Here is a 22164-nt window from a genome sequence, read left to right as displayed (position 1 = left end):
TTTCCATATACTTCATCTATATATATTACTACATATATATAAATATATATATTTAAAGTATTGGTCATACTTAATGTACACGGTCAAGATGCTGTCATCATTCCTTGATGCCAATGATATAAGTCACATTGTTAATGTGGATCTTAACAATGTAGCCACACTCTCCTATGTTACTCTAACCTCCCATCTTGCTCCTGTAGGAGTTGTCTACTGCAAGTGAAGAGTCTACTTACTACCTCCAACATTTTGAATTTACGGGAGGCATTTGTGAAGACTAATGGCAGAGTCCACATTGTTCTTCGCCCGTCTGTACATGAAAGTGACAAACATGGTGGCTCCTAGGAAGAAGATCTTCATTTGTCCACTAAGAGGCATTCAGTCTTAATGGCATTTTCAAAAAAACAGGAAGAAGAAAAAGAGGGAGAAGAAGAAGAAGAAGGCAAACAAATCCAATATTGTTCACAACTCAGTCTCAGGCTCACAGTTTCTTTCCTTTTTTATTTATTTTTTTATTTTTTAAAAAATTTATTTATTTGACAGACAGAGAGAGACAGCAATAGAGGGAACACAAGCAGGGAGAGTGGGAGAAGGAGAAGCAGACTCCCTGCTGAGCAGGGAGCCTGATGCGGGGCTAGATCTCAGGACCCCAGGATCATGACCTGAGCCGAAGGCAGACGCTTAACGACTGAGCCACCCAGGTGCCCCAGTTTCTTTCCTTTTTTAAAAAATGATTTTATTTATTTGTTTGAGAGAGTGTGTGCATGAGAGAGAGAGAGAGAGAGAGAGAGTGAGAGAGAGCACGCCCACACAAGCAGGGTGTTAGGGTAGAAGGAGAGGGAGAAGCAGAGGAACAGGGAGGAACAGACTCCCCACTCAGCAGGGAGCCCAATGCGGGACTCTATCTCAGGACGGTGGGATCATGACCTGAGCCAAAGGCAGACGCTTAACCGACTGAGCCACCCAGGCACCCCTCACAGTTTATTCAATAAGGAATACTGACAAACTCAGTCTTGATTCCCTGAGAGACTCCACCTTAGATTCTGTCCCCAGTTGAGTTTACAGTTCAAAACAAACTGGAGAAGATACCACAGAAGCAAAGCGTTCAAGGCAAGTCTCAAACTTGTTCTTTGCTGAGGATGCATCCTTCCCCCAAGGCAGGAAAGAGTAGTTCTACGACCCAACACAGAACTGCTCATCTGGTGCAGATAAACGCCAGAACCAAGTAGAGAGAAGAAGAATGTGTTTTTAAGAGAACTTTAGATGCCTTATAATAAATCTGATGTGCTTAAAAAAATCCCCGAGGAGTTTAAGAAAAGTCTAGATGTGTTTTCTCAAATAACTATTTAAAGCATATTAGAGTTTTTTAATTGCACCGGGGACTTTTCAAAGCATATCAGGACAAAACAGTAGAGTACAGGCCCCAATATGCTAATTAATAGATAGCTAGACCCCTGAAATAAAGCTGCAACACTCCATTAATCAGGCAGTAATTGAATTGGCACCGTGCTTTTGTGCAAACTACATGATAATTGAAAACGCAAACCTGGCAACGGTGAGGCTAAGGTCCTCCACAATGGTGGATACCGGGGTCTCCTGCTTCCCGTGGGCAGTAGGCAGTTGGCCTTCACTGCCAGGGGCTTCTGCAGAGGGAGAAAGTTGGCTGCTCTCTGAGTCCAGTGCAACTTTTTCTCCTGCTGAGATGGTCTTTTAAGGTGTGTGATATCCAGGGGTTCCCATGCATGACTCCATGGAAATTGACGTAATGGCTGATATGCTTTTCTCTGTTACCTAAAGACATCTGCCAATTAATGTGATTATAAAATAATAGTGAAGAACAGATGTTTCATTTGCTAATTTTATATCTGACTGTTTGAAAGCTAAGTACCTGGGGATTTAACTGGCAAATACTACTTTGCTTACAAAAAAAAAAAAAAAAAAAAAGAAACAATGCATGCGTTTTTTTTTTTTTTTTCTTCACACAGCTGATATGGTCTAATTCTGGATATTGGTTGCCTATAGTAAGCACTCAGTGAGAGGGAGACTGATTGCTTCTAAATGAAGAGAAGAAAAATAGCATTTTAAGCCCTTTTTTCTACAAACAAAACATTAAGCATATCGCTATACCCAAAAAAGGCTGTTGCAATAAAAGAGTTTAGCTTGTCATACTGTGATGATAATGGGTGGAAAAAAGATGTGGATAAAATGAAGATTGACATGAGTTTTCCATCTAGAACTTTAAAACAAATCATATGGAAAAGCTGGAAGAACTTTTACATTTGCCAGCCTTCTAACTAGACGGGGGAGCATCAGGAGCGCGAAATCATGGTGGAAGAATGAGCTTTGGGGATCTGGCAAGAAATATTGTAAGAATTTTAAGAAAAAAATTACTTAAGTGATACTACAATTAAATATTTTCATTCTACTTTACGCATTTTCTTCCCCAGTGAAGGTGCTTAGAGTGTGAAATAGACCTGAGATGTGTTTTTCTTAGGCCAGGCTCTTAATCTGAGTCAGACCATTTTTATAGCTGTGACCCTTTGTTGTCTCTGTGGCAAGAGGTGAGATCTGAGTGGGAGTTCCTTTTACTGCTTATGTTATCTAAAGCATTGATGAAGAAAAAAAAAAAAAAAACCCTTGGATTTGGGTACTGAATATGCCCCTAACTATGTGACATTAGGCAAGTTCCCTAACCATTTAATTCTCTTAACTGTCCAGAGGAATCTGTATAAGATTAGGGTTTCAAATCCTTTCTAAATCTGTGCCACCTTTTGCAAAAGTAATACTCTTAGTTTTCCTTCAAAATATTTCATATTTAGGGGTACCTGGGAACTCAGTCGGTTAAGCTTCGGACTCTTGGTTTCAACTCAGGTCATGACCTTAGGGTCCGGAGATCCAGGAGCCCCATGTTGGGCTCTGTGCGCTCAGTGGGGAGTCTGCTTCTCCCTCTCCCTCTGCCCCTCCCCAGTTCACACACATTCTCTCTCTCTGAATTAATAAATAAATCTTAATTTTTTTTCATATTTATATATGTAGCACCATTTGAAGAAATCCCAAATTGAAGTTACAGGGAAAATGGCTTTATTTTCAAACCTCAACTTCCCCCCAAGTTTCTGAGAAGTGACTTCCATAATGGTTGCCCAGCCATTGGTGCTCCTGTCTGCCCATCAGAATGCGGGCATCCCCAGAGCAGCCCCAGAGCCAATGCCAAAAAGGAAGTTCTCACCGTGCCAAGGTGCCTTGTCTTTACAACCTCTCGTTTGCGGATTGAACTTTGTTATCAGTAAATGTGTGTAAATTTTTTTTGTTACTTTCCATGTAATGGGATGGAACATTAGCTAACGTCCACCCATGATCATCAATTCAAAACACCATGTGTGCTTATGTCATGGCTTAGGAGTCTCTCTTCTGTAAAACAGAACAAAACATCTGATGGTTGCTTTTCTTAGAGAGCTCTTCTTAAGCCCAAAGGTGCTTGGTTTTACTTTTTTATCTCAAGGTTTTATACAGTGAGTTTTTGTCATATTGTGCTAGCAAGCGTGTTTTGTTTTGTTTTTCCCTCTGGTCACAGGCTTTATTCCTTAGTGTCTGCTCCGGATCCCTTTTCTCTTAGATGCCGAGGTCATTCACAGTCCTGCAGAAGTCCATGCTCCAGCTTCTCTGTTTCCAGGCACTGCCAGAGCTGAAACTTCTGAAACACTCCTAGCTTGACTTTTATCTCAATTTTGGCTTGGAATGGGCTTGGAATCATTTTCAAAACTTTGATTTCTTCTTTCTTGACTCCTCCTTTGTTTTCTTTGTCTATCTTAGATCCAAGACTTCTACATTTAGCTCCAAAACAGAACTCTTATTCTCCCGCTTCTCACCACGTGTATAGTCCCTACACTTCTGCAGGAGCTCGGCATGGGCTCTCTGCTTCCACTCATGCAACCTTACATAGAATTGATGCACAAACATAGATGACCCTGGGGCACAGCTCAGTGGGTTGAGCATCCTACCCTTGATTTCGGCTCAGGTCATGATCTCAGGGTCCTGGATGGAGGCTCGCATGGGCTGTGCAGGGCGTGGAGCCTGCTTAAGATTCTCTCTCTCCTTCCCCTCTGCTCCACCCTTCCCTCTTTTCCTTGAGAAACAAAAACAAAAACAAAACATAGATGGCCCTTTTGAAAATGTGATCATATCTCACTTTCTCCACCCCTTTTAAAAAGCTGCCAGTTATTTCCCATTGTGTTTGTAATAAGATTCAAACTCCCCATTGTGACATAACAGACATCAAATCAAGATCTGGCCCTGATTTCCTTTCTTATCTCTCCTGCCTCTCTTTCCCTCTCACCAACCTCCCGTTCATCAGTGAATCTCAGCCACACATTTGCTCTTCCTCAGATACCACAGGGCTCTCTTGGACTGCAGGTCTTGTGTTTACTCTCCCCTTTGCCTGGCATGCTCTTCCTTGGGCTTTGGGCACAGCTGATTGCTTCTGTCCTTCAGGCTTCGGCTCAGGGATCATTTCCTTTTCCCTCTTCATAAAATCTCCCTGCCTATCCACATCACCCCCCCCACCTCTATTGATTATATACATACGGCTTACCCCAATCCCAATTCTTAGGGTTCACCTGTTTACCTTTGTTACCGTCTGTCTCCCACTGCACCAATGTACCCTCTGTGAGGACAGGGACTTTGGCTGTCCTTTTCCCTGTCACATTCTCGATGCCTAGGACAATGCTCAATAAATACTTGCAAAATGGATAAGAACAGTGTTCCCACTACAAGCATATGTTTGCAGGCTGTGCAACTGTTGAGGAGACACTAGCCCAGTGGTAGACACAGACTAAGACTCTGGGTCTTGTCCAAGTGTTTTCAGAAAAAGAGAAGTCAATAACTGCCCCCAAATTATCATTTCTTTTGCTAAAAAAGAAAAAAAAACCTCAATTTTTAACAAAAGTCTATGTCTGTCAAATTTGACTCCATGGGAACAGATATAGGGAAGTCAATCTATTTTAAAACAAAGAATAAAAGAAAAATAAAGAAGCTTCTGTTTCAAGGGCCGCCTGATCATTTCACAAAGGGCCAGAAGGTAGCAAGTATTTTAGGCTATGCAGGCTACATGGTGTCCGGTGAAACTACTCAGTTCTACTGTTAAAGTCAAAGAGCGGATGTAGATAAAGGGATGGGCGTAACCATGTACCCTTAAAACTTTATTGCCACTGAAATGTGAATTTCATGTAATTTTCAAATGTCATGAAATATCATTCTTGTTCTGACTTTTTTCAGCCATTTAAGATGTAAAGCCATTCTTTGCTCATGGGCTGTGTTAAAAACCGGCAGTGGGCCAGATCCCACCTGTGGGACATTCTTTGCCAGCCTCTCTTTTACAAGTCTTGAACTGTCCCTAACTCCTTCTTGTTTGACTTGCTAGGAAGTGATATTTGCCTTAACTTAGAGTTTCTAGTGTCTCACTCTGTGCATAGTGTGGGTCTTCTGAAGCCAGCTGCCTCTCGGGCTTTGTTGGCTAAGAATCCTCTGTGAGTATCAATGTCATTAATCCCTTTCAAAGCTAAAATGACTTTATTTCTTGATACCCCCAGAAAAGTCCTCCTTGTACAGGGAGTGGAAGAAATGCCCTTCTCTGTCTTAGCTTTCCCAGTGGTGGCATCTGTTTTCTGAGGGTCATTTCCCTAAATCAGTATTAGCCTGCATACATTCTACATCATTCTGTTATTCTACTTTATGCCGCACCATCTATTCTATTGTTCCTTCCCCCTTATCTCTTTCCTTCTGTGAGGAGGTTTCTTCCTCTTTCCCAGGTGATCTGTGCCTCCCGTGTTCTAGATCCCATCCCAGCCCATGGTGCCGCCTTTTTATGGGCTGAGCAATAGCAACCACTTCCTGCCTCCTCAGTCTTTTTCTCTCCCGTATCTTCCTCCACGTCCTTGCTCAAGATCCTAAATCCCGATAAACCTTCACGTCCATCCCACCTCCCTTTAAACCGTTGTCCTATTTAAGTCATTCCCTTCATTTCCAACCTACTTAAAAAGCCAATATGTGTCATTTTATCACCAACTCTTCCAGTCACTCTTGCTGCCTCACAAACGCCCCCTAAAATCGACTGTCTTGAGAAAAAAAAACAAAAAGAGTCATTGACCTTGTTTATGAACTTTCAGTTTGGGCAGAGCTGAACAGGGACATCTTCTCTCTATTCCACGATGCACCGGTTGGAATGACTAGAGTACTGGCTGGAGGATCTTTCTTTAATGGCTTTTCCATGGCCTGGAAATCGGAGCTTGGCCTTCCATGGGCTTCCTGGGTGATGTCTGGGTGCCAGACCAGGCATCCGAGAGACAGGAAGTGGAGCTGCCAGTTTGTTTTGGTCAACAGAGTGTTAATACTTTGATGGGAGGAGAACTAGGGGACCATGTTTAAACACCTCTCCTTAAAATTCCTTTGGTAATAATACTGTTAACCTCCAGGTTACCAGATCCAGTGGCTTCTTTTCAGTATTTCTTCTATGTGACCCCTTCTCTTCGCTGACAATCATGGGCCCCTCTTCTCACCATATTCTCATGTCCTTTAGCACACGGGACACTGTTTCTTCTTTATCCTCTGTTAACCTTTGATTTCTTTCTCTATTTGTCAATTTCACTTTCCTTTCTTGTTCATGTATCTTAGATATTGGCATTCTCCTGGATTTGGTGTTTCAGCTTCTTCTCTTCTTTCTAGGCATTCTTACTGAGTCCTATAGTGCCAATGAACATCTATCCTCTGATGACACCTGATTTATGTTTGAAATCCCACCCATTTTGCTGTGCTCCAGAACTTCTTCTTAAACGTGCCATGCAGTACAAATATTCATATTAAATATGAAAATCCCACGTGTTTTCAGAAAAAGATAAATCAATAACTGCCCCCAAATTATAATTTCTTTTGTACAAAAACAAATAAACCCCACAAAAACAAACAAAAAAAAACCCCTGAATTTTCAATCAAATTCAACTCCATGGGACCAGATATAGGGAAATCAATCTATGTTAAAAACAAGAATAAAAGAAAAATAAAGAAGCTTCTGTTTCAAGGGCCAGAGCTATAATCTGGCCATGTGGAAATTTCTCTGCCCCTTGAACACTGCCCATCTTCAAAAGACTCTGGGCCCTTCACTCATGCTGTGCTCTGTACCCAGATCACCTCTTGCTCACTTGGATGAACTCCTACTCAATTCTTCAAAACCCAGCTAAAACAGTTTGTACTGTCTGAAACCTCCCTGATTCCCAGGCAGAGTAAACTGCGCCGAGGGGGTGCCCACAACACTTTGTTCTTCGAACATATGAGAGATAATCTCAGTTGCAATTTTATTTGATTACTACCTTCAGTTCTATTCAAGATGCTCAGCTCCGGCTCATGTACTCCTTATGCAACACAATTAAAGGAATAAAATATGTCTTCAACTTAAAAAAATGTGGAGTATTCATTTTCAGAAAAATCCAGATAGGAATTAAAGGGAGTCATTTACTTTGGTGTGTTTTTACTTGTGTGAAACTAAAACTGGAGTTTTATTTTTGTTTCATTTGGATAGGGAGTGGGAGCGTGTTAACCTTCAAGACATAGGGCAAACTCTGTTCTTTGGACTGGAAGAATGTGTCTTTCCACTTAGCCACTAAGGTGGCCAAACAGATTTATTGAGACAAAGTTACTGTTCCCCATTTGACTTTAACTAGTTTTTGAGAAATATGGAATGTGTCAACTGGCCACTTGTCCACCTCGGACCATTTATAATTAAAAGGAAAACTGATAAATATCCCGTGTCCTTTATTGCCTGCTTAAGTTGTCATGTGGCCAATTCCTGTAGAGAGAGAGGTCTTAACCAAAAATGCTGGTGAATATTATGAAACAAGCATTTTATGGCTTAGCTTTTTAATGCCACAATCTGAATAACATTAGCTACACAAAGGAGGCTAGGGTAGCAAACAGCTATTATGGTTACAGAATGTATCAGAAGAAGCCCGGTTCTTTGATTCAAAAGACAAAGAAAACTACCTAGCATTTTTTTTTTTTTTTTTTTTTTAACAAACAGTTTCATTCTATTAAGCATGTTGAACTTCCAGGCTTATGCAAAGAAACTCTATACTTAGAGTTGGCCTTTTTTTTTTTTTTTTTTTTTTTAGTAACACATTGGGTAATATTTTCTTGAGCTATCCTGTTTCTTTTAATCATTGTTCCCACCCCCCCTTCACTGGAGAATTTCCCATTATTCGGCAACATATGGATGAAACATTTTTACAGTAATCATGTCTGAACAAAGTAATCATTCTCTCATTAACCAATTATTCTTCAAAATCAAATGGAACAGACATATTTGCTAAGACAATTTACTTTAATAAACCCTATGGAATCAGATCTCACATATCTTCTGTTCAAATGGTTTAATTCAAAGATCACAGTATAGATAACAGAAGTGGTTTCTTTTTTCCTTCCTTTTTTTTTTTTCTTTTCTTTTTGTGGTGCATTGACAACATTTGTTCTCAAGAAACCAGCTAGAGAGGGAATAAAAACTAGGTTTTTAGAAAGGGGGAAAGATAAAAGAATGAGAACGTCTGGTTATGTGCAGAAATCCCGAATCTATCCAGCTCCAAAAGACTCCTTCTTTCTTCTCTCCTGTATCATCAAAAGTCTGTGATTTATTTCAGTTCCTCTACTTTTAGATGTTGGATAAACAGTCTGACCAAGGAGATGAAGGGTGAGTGCCATGCCCAGATGTGTTTTCCAGAAGGATCCAACACAGTCTTTGGGAAAGGTAAATCATTTCAGAATTTCAGCGAGCTCTCTAGTTCTAAAGGATATCTCAAGGCATGAGGGAAACAAGAAAGCATTTTCAGGGTGTCATCGGGGTGGGGACAGAAGGGAAAGGGGGTCCAATGCTCTTTTGTGTTTTTACTTCATGATATTTTGCTGGTATTTTGCTGTATGGTATTCTACGTGATTTTTTTTATTCCAGGTCATTCTGATGAGATGCACTTTGATACCCAGAGGCTTCCCCTAGTTCCTGCTTCATTTCTCTTTCTGACCGACTTTCTGGGAATCTATTTTGGACATTCCATTTTGCAGTTTCTGATCTTTTTGGCTTCACAAATCGGAATGCATACCAATAGAATTCTGGGTTTTCTGCCATATTCAAGGAGCACCAAATATTTTCGGGTAGAGTCCTAACACAGAACACATCATTGAGGCAAATCCTGAGAACCAAAATTTTTAAGTCCCAGGTTTTGCTCCAGTGGTCAAAAGAATATTTATCTCACTATCAGACAAAACATCGAAAGCTTCCAAGTTCTAGTCCTTCCTTGACAGCTAATTGGTCATGGAAGTATAAGCTAGAAATGTATCTTCTCTCTGTACCTCAGTTCCCTTTCTTGTAAAATAGGTTCTTCTGCTCCGAAATTATATTCTTTGTGTTTTATCGTAAAGCAATTTTGCACATTTTCTAGAACAGCAAATAAGGACCGGTCTGCCAAGATTAAAAGTAACAGCAACAAAATACACAATCCCTTTAATTTAAACTTTACCTACTCACAAGTGGGAAAGACATACAAAAAACCACACAACAATATCAATATACGATACTTGCCATGATTATTTAAATGACCTCATATCCCTACACGGGTTTATCCATTACCAACGCCGCGATGTTTTACTTCCAATAACTTTGTGAAGAAAAGTTTCTTGTCCATGCTGTTAAGCGCCACAACTTAATCTCACGTTTAAGTCATTAATGACTGTCGCCACAGTTGTCTGCACTGCGTAGATTTGGGATGACAGCTGTCACTGCAGCAGGATGCATTTTTTATAATAGTTTTATGATTCACCCTTTGAGATGAAGATTTGGACACTGGATACTAGCCTGTGATTTTCCCCCTGTAATTTGCAGAATGGGTAAAACCAAATAACAGCCTCTAGGACTCATAGGTCTTATGCCAAGTGTTTCAGAAATGACATCGGTGGGAATTGAAAACCATATTCATTTTTTTTCTAGTATATGCTGCTCACTTTCATTTGCTAGCCCTAGTTGGTGATGGGAGTGGGGTGAAGGCTGGCTTTCCTTCAAAGTCAGAGTGAAGCCATAGTTTTTCTCCCCATTGCACTTTTACATGATTATGGAGGTGTTTACCAATGTTATGTCAGTTCGGTGTCAGCAATTTTCATGACAAATATGTGGTCTGTAAAAAAAAAAAAAAATCTATTCAAGAGTATACAGAGCATGCTCTCCTTAAAATCCACAATATCCTTAAAAATATTTGGCTTGTACATTTGGACAGTTTAAATGGAAGTAAGAAGGGATACAAGCAAGGTTGAATTTTTTTATATGGCTTAATATTGACAATGCACAAGCCGACAGCAAAGAGTTAGCTCCTCCCTTCTTGACTTCCGGTGTTTTCTTTAGCTTGGGCTTTGATCAAACAGACTGACTCAGGCTTCTGAGAAGCCTGTCTGTCCTCAGCCCAGGTTCAAAGTGCTTCCTTCCTCCATACCTGGCCTCCTCCCCCCACCCCTCTTCAACGGCCTGTTCCCTGAAAACATCAGGCTCCGGCCCAGACGTTCTGAGCAGTTGGCATTGATGAGGGAAGGTGCAAATGCAGGCACCATCGTTCCGTGCTGGCAGTGAGATCAACAAAGAGAGCATTTGGTATCCTGCGGGGGCCTGAGATTACAACCCTGGTACAGTCAGGATAGGACAAAAGAAGAGAGGCTGCTGCTAAGTGAGCAGGAAGAGTTTTACGTGAATGCTTAGAAGCGTGGCCCACGTGACCTGCGTCAAGAGGTCAAGGCAAAGAACTGAGGGAATGAGGAGCAACTACCAGTATCTCCCTAGATTCACTCTCAGTGAAATGAACTTAAGGCAGATGGAAGAGATGTACAAAAGTTCTCTGAGCCAAGTGGGAAACAAACAAACAAACAAAACAAAACAAAAAAACTTACACTATGCTCATGTGTTGCTCCTCAGAGGCTAACCAGGTCTCTCAAAGGCAAAATCCTCAGTGTCTTCCCACTTAGCAAGAGCTATCCTGGGATGAGATCCTCTGGTCACGCGGTAGAGTTGGAACCAGTGCCGGTGAAAAGAGAGGTATGTGGGAGAGACAGGGCAGGAATGAGGATGCAGTGGGAGCCTGACCTCCTGGTGCTGGGAAAGGAGTGTCTGAGGATTTGTGAGCAGCTGAAGAGAAATAGGAACTTAGTCGTTTGATATCGAGGAAAACCAGAGAGAGCAAAATTACCAGTTTTTAGTAGTAGTCGCAGGAGCTGTTACAGAGGTCTGTGTATCAGCTCATGCAAACGAAAGCAAAGGGGGCCATAAAAATAAAACTTCGAAGCCACTAAGGTGGCTGTCTACTGTTCTCCAGTGGCAAAAGGATAAGACCTGCTGGCCGCTAAAAAAATCCCCAAATCTAGTGCATTCTTTATTGAAAGTACTGTTAAAATATGAGCCACTGAAGGACAATTGATAACATCATTTAGGAAAATTAGAGATAGTGTGAGTTTTTTTTTTTAAAGACAGAATTTGAAATTGATTTCTTCTTAAAAAAATCTAAGCCTTTTGTAAACCTTAGAAATAATACAATTATTAATCTGCCATGTGATTGTATAAAGCGCCAGGGGGCATTGAACTACAGGGCTCTATCCTTCATACAATTCAAAATAAATGCCAAACAGAGTGTTACAGACTTAGAAGGTTTCCTGTATTCTAATCCCTGTAAAGGCAGTGGGATATGCAGAAACAATATAGGTTTGGAGTCTCAGTATGTCAAGTTCACATTCCGCTTGTGCTGGCTGTGGACCTCGAGTGCGTTGCTCAACTAACCTGAACTTTGCTCATTTATTCTTCAGAAAGTAGAAATAAGAATATATGCATCACAACGCTGATAGGAGGATTAATTTCCATGGCATTTATAACTGGCTTATGGTCCCATCTCTGCTTGGAACAGATGTGAAAAGAATTGACCTTTCTCCCATCAATATTCCACATTGCTCTTGGATCTCTGCTCCTAGTCTCTTAATGAAATCTTGGGTGGATTTCTTAACTTTTCGATTACATTGAACATTAAAACACTGTTTGATTTAACACTTTAGCCTGAAATTTGATTTAACTCTGTTCCTTTGCCCAAATGCCAAGATCAAGCTGAGCTGGAACATTACTTAGAGCATGGTATGATCTCTCTTTGGGTGCCTCTCCTCTCCCCTTTCTCTCCAAGGACTGTGCGTTCAGAAGGGATGGAAAGAGAGGGAAAGAAACTTCTGCCTGTAATTAGCTGGCTTCTCTGGTGGTGTTCTTTCTGTTAATTAATGCAGCTTCTCTGGCTCTCACTGACAGATCATTGAAATCTTCTGTGCCAGCCATCTAAGGAGGGTTCATATGGACATTCTCCAGAGGGGTTGCTGTACTGCACAGTGCCTGATGTGGCAGGTGGAGGTGCAGCTCTGTTGGGCATCTTCCAACCCTCCGCTGGCTCTTGGGTTGAGTACTAGAAAGATGGCCCAAGCCGACCTATTATCTATGATGGGTCAACCTCTTGACCACGAGGGTCCATAAAAATGTCTGCCTTGTCAGTCTAAGGGAGTGTGGGCTTTTCCAGGACCACAGCTTTTCAATTCTCCTCCATCTGTCCACATAGGTGAGGGAATGTGTTAACAAATTCACTGGACTTCCTGCTGGACCTCTAAATGGGAATCAAGAATGCAGTGTCTTCATCATGCACCTCAGTACTTAGTGAGTAGATCCCTTGGAACTTTTCTTCGCTTGGCTTGGGGGAAGGGGCATTTCCTCCTACAAAGGAAACTACTCTTCCCCAAGTCTGTGACTCTGTGGGGTCAGCAAGGATTGCATCCAGGGGGATGACTGGATGGCAGCATGACTGTTTTTTTTCACTATTCTTAGTAAGACCTCCAAAATACTGTGGGGTGTGAATGGCTTGCTTTCTTAGAGTTTCCATCTCTCTGCTTATATTATCCATCTCTGCTTTTATGTTGTCCAGTTTGTCCCTTAGCACCTAAAGCTAACATTAATCATAGTTATCATAAATTCCTGGTCTGATAATTCCAAAATCTCTGTCATGTCTGAGTCCAGTTCTTAGACTTGTGTTGTCTTTTCAGATTGTGTTTTTTGCCTTTCATCAGGTCTTGTAACATTTTGCTTTCTTTTCTGGAAAACCAGACAAGATGTACTGGGCATGAAGAACAGGGCAGATAGGCTTTTAATTGAGATTTTATGCTTACCTGGCTAGGATTTAGTCTGTGTTTACTATTTGCTGTAGATATGTTCTCAGAAGCCAAACTTGTCTCTGGTGTCCTTTTTTTGTCCACTCTCTTATCTTTGGGTTTCCCTAGAGATTCCTTCTTAAATAGAATCTGAGCCTTGGCATTCTCTCTATTGAATCCCTAGGAGCCCTACTGATATGATGATAAGGTACTGGGGGAGGAGGTGTGTTCTGTGTTCTGTAATCCTGTGATTAGGTCCCAGTATAAGTTTGTCTGAGTTGGCATGTCCCTTACCACATATTGAAAACTAGAGGGGGCTAGAAGTGGACATTTGCTTTCAGGTACAACATTGTGTAACCATATGTTGGAAACTCTTACGAGTTTCCCTTGAGGGAGGCCTTTGTTAAGGAGAAGAGAAAGCTCTGGGTGTATTTCAGATGGTTACTTTTCTGTCTCTCCATGCCAGAAGAGGAATTTTCTCTAATTTTCATAATGAGAACCTAAGTGGACTACTACAAGTAAAACTTATAACGTTTAGAAGCCTCCCCAAGGCTGGGACCTCTCAATCCAATCCATGCCCAGTTTCCAACAATTAGTCCACTGTCCTGTAACTGCCTACCCATTGCTGGGTCCAACATGGCTTCTGCTCCCAGGAAGCTGTGATTCTTTGTATCCACCTGTCTACCCAACTTCTGAGCTGGTGGTTTCTTCTGTGACCTTCTCATGGGTCTATAAGGAGTTGGTTTTCAGTTTGTTCAGCTTTTTATTTTTCTTCTTGTGAGAATGGTAGTGATTATTTCTAAGATCCTTAATTGTTGGACCAGAAACCACAAGTCAATAGCTTGCTCTTAGCTGTGTTTCCTAGTGCCAATATATTTATATAAAACACCTGGTATTGGGCCTGGTACACAATAAAGATACCATTTTGGAAAAAAAGATTAGCTTTGTTTTATAAATCCTTTAATCTTGAAGTTGAAGATGTAGGAAAAGTCATGGAAACATTACTTTGAATGTAAAGAACTCTAAGACATACAAATGTAGCAGGAATCGATATATGTAGTCAAGACCATGTTTGGAAAAAAAAAAACTGCTTCTATTACCATTATGAGGATTTATGACTTCTGAGTATTGTTGAATAATTACTAAATATTTATCTTCCTGGAACAAAAGTTAAAGGCTGACAGGCATGGACAAAACCACTGACAGGTCACTGAGTTAGCTGTATTTTATGGCAGCCCCTTTTGAACACTAGCACATGTGAGGAGCCCTCACCTAACATTCTGCTTCAGTCTGTATCTGGTCAGGGTGACTGTCTGGGTCAAAGCATGACCTCAAGGAGAAGAGGTGGAAGGCTCTAATTCACTTTTTATTCCCACTGTCAAAAGCAAGAGAGACCTATTTATCATCTATCTATCTATCTATCATCTATCTATCTATCCATCTGTCATCTATCTATCGATCCATCTGTCATCTATCTATCATCTATCTATCTATCTATCTATCTGTCTATCTATCTATCTATCTATCTATCTATCTATCTATCTATCTATATCTAACATCTATCCATCTATCTAGAGAAATTCTAACCATGATGTTTCTATTGTGTTCTCCTGCATGAAAACTGCCAGTGTTGTGAGTGGAATGTTAATTTGAGAACGTTATGTGGATGACCACCAACAAGGGTGACTCATCATTTGAGTTTTTAGAGAGTTTTGTAAAATATACCTTGGAAACAACTTGTGGGGGATGAGAGAGGAAGAATTTATTCATCGGCTCGTGTCTTCCATTAGTCAAGAGTTGCCACATGAGTATTGACCTCCCCCTGACTTGCCTGAGAACACTTAGGGGATGACTTTATGAGACTCAGGTATCAGAGAAGCAAGGCAAGGAACAAGCAGCACAGTTGGGTATGAAGCTCATCTACACTACTGTGAAGCTGGTCCTAGCTACGTTTGGAGTGTAAGTCGATTTGACAGTCAGGTACAAGATAGTGTGACAGCTTTGGTGATAACACGACTGCTGTTTGCAGGAATCAACCCCGTTTCTTGGAGGCCTGGCAGTGATTACAGAAATCTTGAAAATGGAGCCAAGAAGGAGCCAGCTGTTTTGCTTCTATTTTCTCTGAATACTAAGACTTAAGAGGGGGAAAAAAAAAAGGACTACATTCATCTGTGTTTCAAACAATTGGATGGACTTAACTTACAGCCAGGTATTTTTTCTAGGTAAAATGTATTGCCAAAATAAGCTATCCAGAACATTTCCCTGAGAAAAGAACAGAAGATGCTATTAAGATTTACTTATTTAAATTACTCAAATTTCAGAGTATGTTTAGGTAAAGAGGAGCAGTTTCCTAGTTAGTGAATTTAGGTATGGTTTTATGTCCAAATAGAAATTCTCTTTCCCTTTCTTTCACTGTATACATATATATGTATTGATGTATGTATATGTATTGAGAAAAATACATAGTTATAGATGCAAATATATATATATTAATTACACACAAGGATACATATATATACACATATATGTACATATAGACATGTAAATATATACACATATGCATATACACACATAATACACACATATATGTGTATATATACATGTACATATATGTGAGTATACATGTATGTATGCTCAAGATGGAGAAAGAAGAAAGAAAGAAAGGAAGGAAGAAAGAAAGGAAGGAAGAGATAGAAAGAAAAGAAAGAAAAAGATGGGTATGTATATAATAGAAATGTATATACACACACACACATATAATGCAGAGAGACAGAGATTTCTTTCCCTCAAAATGGGGCACCTCAACTCAAGTATAAGAGACATAAACAGAATATAAACTTAAGGCATGCTTTAAGGTTAAAATATAGAGAATTTAGTTTTCTTTTTAGACCTAGATTTTTCCTGTGGTGTTTTCTCTGATATCTAAGATTTAACATTTACTGATGTCCTTTCAGTAAAAGGAAAGAAAAATAAAGCAACTTCTTTACTTTTGTATTTCTAATTCCTTGATCAACCTTTCAAACACATCTCCTTTCATCAAGGACCACCTACATTGCCTCACGGCCCCACCTCCTCTCTTATCCTTTTTCGCCAAACAGATGAAAGAATACATTTAATTCTTAAGATTGCATCATTTGTCAATAAATCACCCCTCTCTGTCTTTCAACATTCTCCTTTCCCCGATGCTGACCCCTTGTCCCTTAGTTCTTTGAAAAATGTTCTGATATTTATCTAAACTTTTCTGTAATCTTCCTTTCATTTTTCACCTTTGCTTTTGTGATATATTTTTTACACTTGAATTCCTTCTATAATCTCCTCAGTTCCTTCTATATGTAGTGTTTTGTATTTCACATATTCTTCTCTCTGACCCTGATTACTTTCTGCACCTCCTTATTTATCCCTGTTGACCTTGAACCACTCTGAACATATTTATTGGTATGTGACATTCCCAACCTTTGGGCAGACATTAATTTGTCATCTAATATTTTCCATTTCTCTTATCCAGCCTTTGTAGAATTCCATTACCTTATCCCACTGGTTGCTCCCCCTCTTATCACACTTTTGCAAAGAATGCACCCTTTTGAAATGTTGCATTTTTTGTTGTTGTTGTTATTCAGTATTTGGATCCAAACCAGGATCTCTTAAATGGTTGAAGTCAGTATTTCATAGTGAGTCGTCTGTGTGGAGGGCCCTAAACTAGGCATAGAATATCATAGTTTTAGTTACTTTTTCTCAGACAAGAAATGTAGATCATGGAATTTAAATAGATTTAGTTTCTCCTACCAATAGAGGAAATGTGATGACCGGATTCATCACCTTTATATAATAGGAGGTAATTGCAATTTGACTCATTCACGTAAACATTGGGCTCATTACCAAATTTATGCATACGCTGTGCATTTTTCTCCTTTCCTGCACTGAACTTCTGCTCATGATCAGCCACTGTCCTACTTGATCATTTTCCCTAAACTTTCTTTTAGTCTCTGGCCTTATATGCATCTGGGGGCTATAAGTAATTTTAAAACAATTCATATAAAAATTGGACTGTAATCAAATATATTTGTGCCTTTCCTTTCATAAATGTATTGCTTTATTTTAAAAAATAGGAATTTCCAGGGTGCCTGGGGTGGCTCAGGTCATGATCCCGGAGTCCTGGGATCAAGCCCCACATCAGGCTCCCTGCTCAGTGGAGAGTCTGCTTCTCCCTCTGCCTCTCACCCCACTCGTGCTCTCTCTCTCTCTCTTTAGCTCTCTCTCAAATAAATACTAATAAGATCTTTAAAAAACTAAAAATTATAAAATAGGAAATTCCTTATTCTTTGAGGATGTTTCCTAGAAAGCTTAAATATTACTGGCATATATTTTTTTTTTTCTCAACTCTGACCTCTGGGCATGTTTTTTTCTACTTTCTCCAGCTAAACTGAATTTCTTTCTATTCTTTACAGAGAAAACTCATAAAATTCAGCTTTTGTCAAGAAATCTTCTACTAAAAGTGAATTGCTGATTTTTTTTTCAGTTCCATCTCCAGATACAAATCCATGGTATCATGTGGGATAGTGATACAGTCGTGTTTGTGCAAGTACACACACAACAATTTTTCTTTTTGCTAATGCTGTGTTCATTGTCCACTGAACAATCAATGGCTGAAAACTTGAACATGTTTTAGATCAGAAACTTACTAAGAAAATAAACATCACACATACATGGTGTCCAGTTTGTGATTAGAAAGGTTCAGGGGTACAATGTGAAGGAAGGGTGTCATGTTGGGAATACTCCAGCATGGTTCAAATCTGAGTTCAGTCACTTACAACAGACCCCCAGACAACTTACCTCACCTCTCTGAATCACCATGTCCGTATCTGGAGATGATTATCTGTACTGCAAAGTTGCTGTGATGGTTAAACATAGTATTTGAGGCCAACTGCCAATTGGGAGTTGCCTAATAAGTGGTAAGTATAATATTGAGGATATTTAAGAAATACAATTAATTGTGATAGAAAGTACTCGTAGTTCTTGAGCTATTTCACAGAACCTCCAAAGAAATTGTCTTATATTATCAAACAAATACCCTGTGAGTTGGACAGCAAAACATTATCATTTTGGTTTTACATTATTTACAGGCAACTTGCATCTAGAATGAACTTAAATTTAACTTTTTAGTGTTTTAAAGAAATCTGGAACTCCGAGGATAAAATTGCAATTTTGCTTTCCTGAACTTTGAAATGCTGAACATTAACGTTTAGTGATTTTGAGTTTATGATTGTATGAAGGAATGTTTCTGATTTAGTAGATCTAAAGCAGGGTTGAGAATTTGCATTTCTAATGAGCTCCCCAGGTGATGCTGATGTTGCTGTAGGTTCCGGTAACCACCAGCACAATACGGAATTGTTCCATCACCTCAGAGATTTTTCTCGAGCAACCCCTTTATAGTTCACTCACCCATTCCTACCTCCCCCACCATCCTAAACCAAAGACAAATGCCAATCTGTTTTTCAACTCTAGTTTTGCCATTTTGAGAATGTTTAATAAATGGAATTATATAACATGTAACCTTTAGAGATTCATTCAGCATAATGCTCTTGAAGTTTATCCAAGTAGTTGGGTGTGTCACTAGTTCATTCCTTTTCATTTTTGAGTAGTATTCCATGGTGTCAATGTGTCTGTTTGTTTAAATAGTCACCAATTGAGAGATTTTTTTGGTTTTGTCGAGTTTGAGTCTATTACCAACAAAGCTGCTATGAACAATCACGTATAGGATTTTGTGTAGATAATAAGTTTTCATTTCTCTGGGACAAATGCCAAGGAGTACAATGTTGGGCTGTATGGTAAGTGTATCTTTACTTTTTAAGGAATTGGTAAACTTATCTTGAGTGGTCACCAGCAATTCCTGTCAGTATCCTGCCCAACATTTGATTGTTACTATTTTTATTTGAGACATCCTGATAGGTATGTAATAATATCTCATTGTGGTTTTAATCGCATTTTTTCTTATTTGTCATCCTTATATCTTCTTTGGTGAAATATCTATTCACGTCTTTTGCTCATATTCTTATTGAATGGCTTATTTTTTGACCATTGAGTTTTGAGAGTTCTTTATATATTCTAGGTATGAGTTCATTATTGGATATGTGGTTTGCAAGTATTTTCTCCCAGACCGTAGCTTCTCCTTTATTTCTTTTAACACGGTAAGGTCCAACTTACCAATCATTCTTTTTGGGATTTTGCTTTTGGTGTCATGCCTAAGAATTTATTACCAAATCATAGGACCTGAAGATTTCCTTTTTTTTCCCCCAAAGCATTTTATAGTTTCATATTTTACATTTAAATCTACGTTCCATTGTGCATTTTATATAAGGTTAAAGTTTAGGCAATTCTTAAAAATGTTTATTGTTTGCTTATGAATATCCAGTTGCCCTAACACCATTTGTTAAGAAGACGAGTTTTTTCTTCATTGAATTGCATTTGCATCTTTGTCCAAAAAAGTTGGGTCTCCCTATATTGGGCTATTTTGGGATTTTCTATTCTGTTGCATTCATCTATGTATAGATTGCCAGTTTGATACAGTATTGATTACTAGTCTTAACCAGTGGAATGATTCCTCCTCTTTTACCTTTATTTTTTCAAAATTGCTTTACTCTAACTCCTTTGTATTTCCATGAAAGTTTAAAATAAACTTTTCTATATCTACAAAAAATCTTGCTAGGATTTTGAAGAGAATTGCATTAAACTTTTCTTGGGGGGTAGGGAGGAGAATTGACAACTTTACTAAGTTCCAAATCCATGAACATATTAGGCCTCTCCATTTATTTTTTCTCTTTGATTTTTTCCCCTGTTTTGTTCTTTTCAGTATTCAACTCCTGTATGTTAGATTTACATCTATGTATTTTAATTTTTTGAATGATTGCAAAGAATTCTGTGGAAATCATCATATTATTTGCCAATGGGGCAGTTTTATTTCTCTCTTTGTGTTTTATGTGCTATATTTCCTCTTGCCTAGTGCTGGCTAGAACTTCCAGCACTATGTTGAACAACCAGTAAAAGAGCACAGCCTTGCCTTGTTCCTGATTAGAGGGAGAGCATTTATTCTTTCAGCATTAGATGTAGAGTTAGTTACAGTTTTTATGGTATTTTTTTAATCAAATGAACAAATTCCCCTCATTCTCAGTGTTCTGAGGGTTTTTTATCATAAATATATGTTGAATCTTGTCAAATTCTCTTCCTCTATTAAATTACATTATCATTTGATTTTTTTTTCTTTAGACTGATACTATTATGAACTATATTGACTGACTTTTAAATGTGCACCAGCCTTGCATCCATGGAACAAATATCATTTGATCATGGTGTGTGTATGTGTATATGTCTGTATATCTATGCTGATATTTTAGCAATTTATGTCTCTATATTAAGCATACTCTGTAGTTTTCAATTTTGGTATTGTCTGACTTCGATATCACCATCGTACTGGCTTCAAATAATGAGTTGGGAAGTGTTTTCTGGAATAAATTGTGTAAAATTGGTCCTGCATCTTCTTTAAATGCTTGATAGAATTATCCAATTAAACCATCTGGATCTGGAGTTGTTGTTGTTGTTGTTTTAAATTATGAGTTAAGTTGTCCAAATAGTTATAGGGCTATTCAAATTATATTTTTTTATTGGGTGATTGTGTGTCATTTGTGGTTTTTGAGGAATTGATCCAAATCTTCTAAGTTGTCAAATTTATGTGTGTGAAGATGTTGGTAGTGTTCCATCTCAACATTTGGATTTCTGCAGGGTCTGTAGTGATATCCCCTGTTCCATTCCTGTTACTAATTTGTGTCTTCTCTCTTTTCTTTTTTTTGTCAGTCTAGCTAAAGTTTACTTTATTGATTTATTTTAAAATATGAGCTTTATATTTCATTGACTTTTCAGTATTTACCTGTTTTCAATTTCATTGATTTTTTGCTATTATCCTTATTATTTCCTTTCTCTTTTGCCAGTTTTATGCATATTGTGGTCTTATTCTTCTAGTTTCTTGAAGTGAGGTCTTAGATTTTGTTATAGAACTTCTTTTCTAACGTTAATGTTCAGTGCTATAAATTTCTCTCTTAGTGCTGCTTTAATTATATCCCCCATTTTAATTTGTTGTATTTTTATTTTCCTTCTGTTCAATGCACTTTTAAAATTTCCATTAAGACTTTTTACTTTTACCCATGGATATTTAGAAGTATGTTGTTTAGATTCTAAGTGTGCTGTCCTGTTAAAGCGTTTTTTTCCTGGTGCTTTGTTTATAGAGAGTAGACTTGCCTTGGGGCTCTTTTTGACTATACCCTTCATCTGTACCTTTACAGGCTGCCAGTTTCTCCAGAATATAATTGGAGGTATAAAAGGCATAAAGAAAACCCAAGGACCCCACTCCTGTGTCATTCCTGGGACACTAGAGTCCCAGCCTCTCTTCCTTCTTCTCACTACCTGTTGGCATCTTATGTTTGTTTTGTATTTTATGTTCAGGTATGAGGAATGGTGAAAGTTAAATTTGCTCCAACTTCCTGTGCGAGTTACCTTTAAAAATTTCTGTTGGTCTTTTTTTGAGAGTTCTGTACCAGTTGTGTATTTTCTGATACCAACTGCTATATCGCTTTTTCATTTAATGGAACAAAGAGGTTTGGCAAGTATAACAATCCATGACAGTTATGGAATTTCTCACCTTGGCTCCCATGAAAATATTCAGATACAGGAATCATCCTAACTTTCCAAGATTTTTACTCATTTTGAATATTACAGCACAGACCTCTTAGCTAATCTTATCATGGATTTGGTTCCATTTCCTATGTTTAAAAAACATTTTCTATGTCAAATTGTGCACATTTCCACATTCTTTCAGGTTTCTTTTATTTGTTTATACATCTTAATGCTTTCCTCTATTACGTCTAAACTCTGGATGCATTTTCT

The sequence above is a fragment of the Zalophus californianus genome, chromosome 8 (genome assembly GCF_009762305.2).
Source record: "Zalophus californianus isolate mZalCal1 chromosome 8, mZalCal1.pri.v2, whole genome shotgun sequence".
Taxonomy (NCBI): domain Eukaryota; kingdom Metazoa; phylum Chordata; class Mammalia; order Carnivora; family Otariidae; genus Zalophus; species Zalophus californianus.
Note: the sequence above shows the minus strand (reverse complement) of the source record.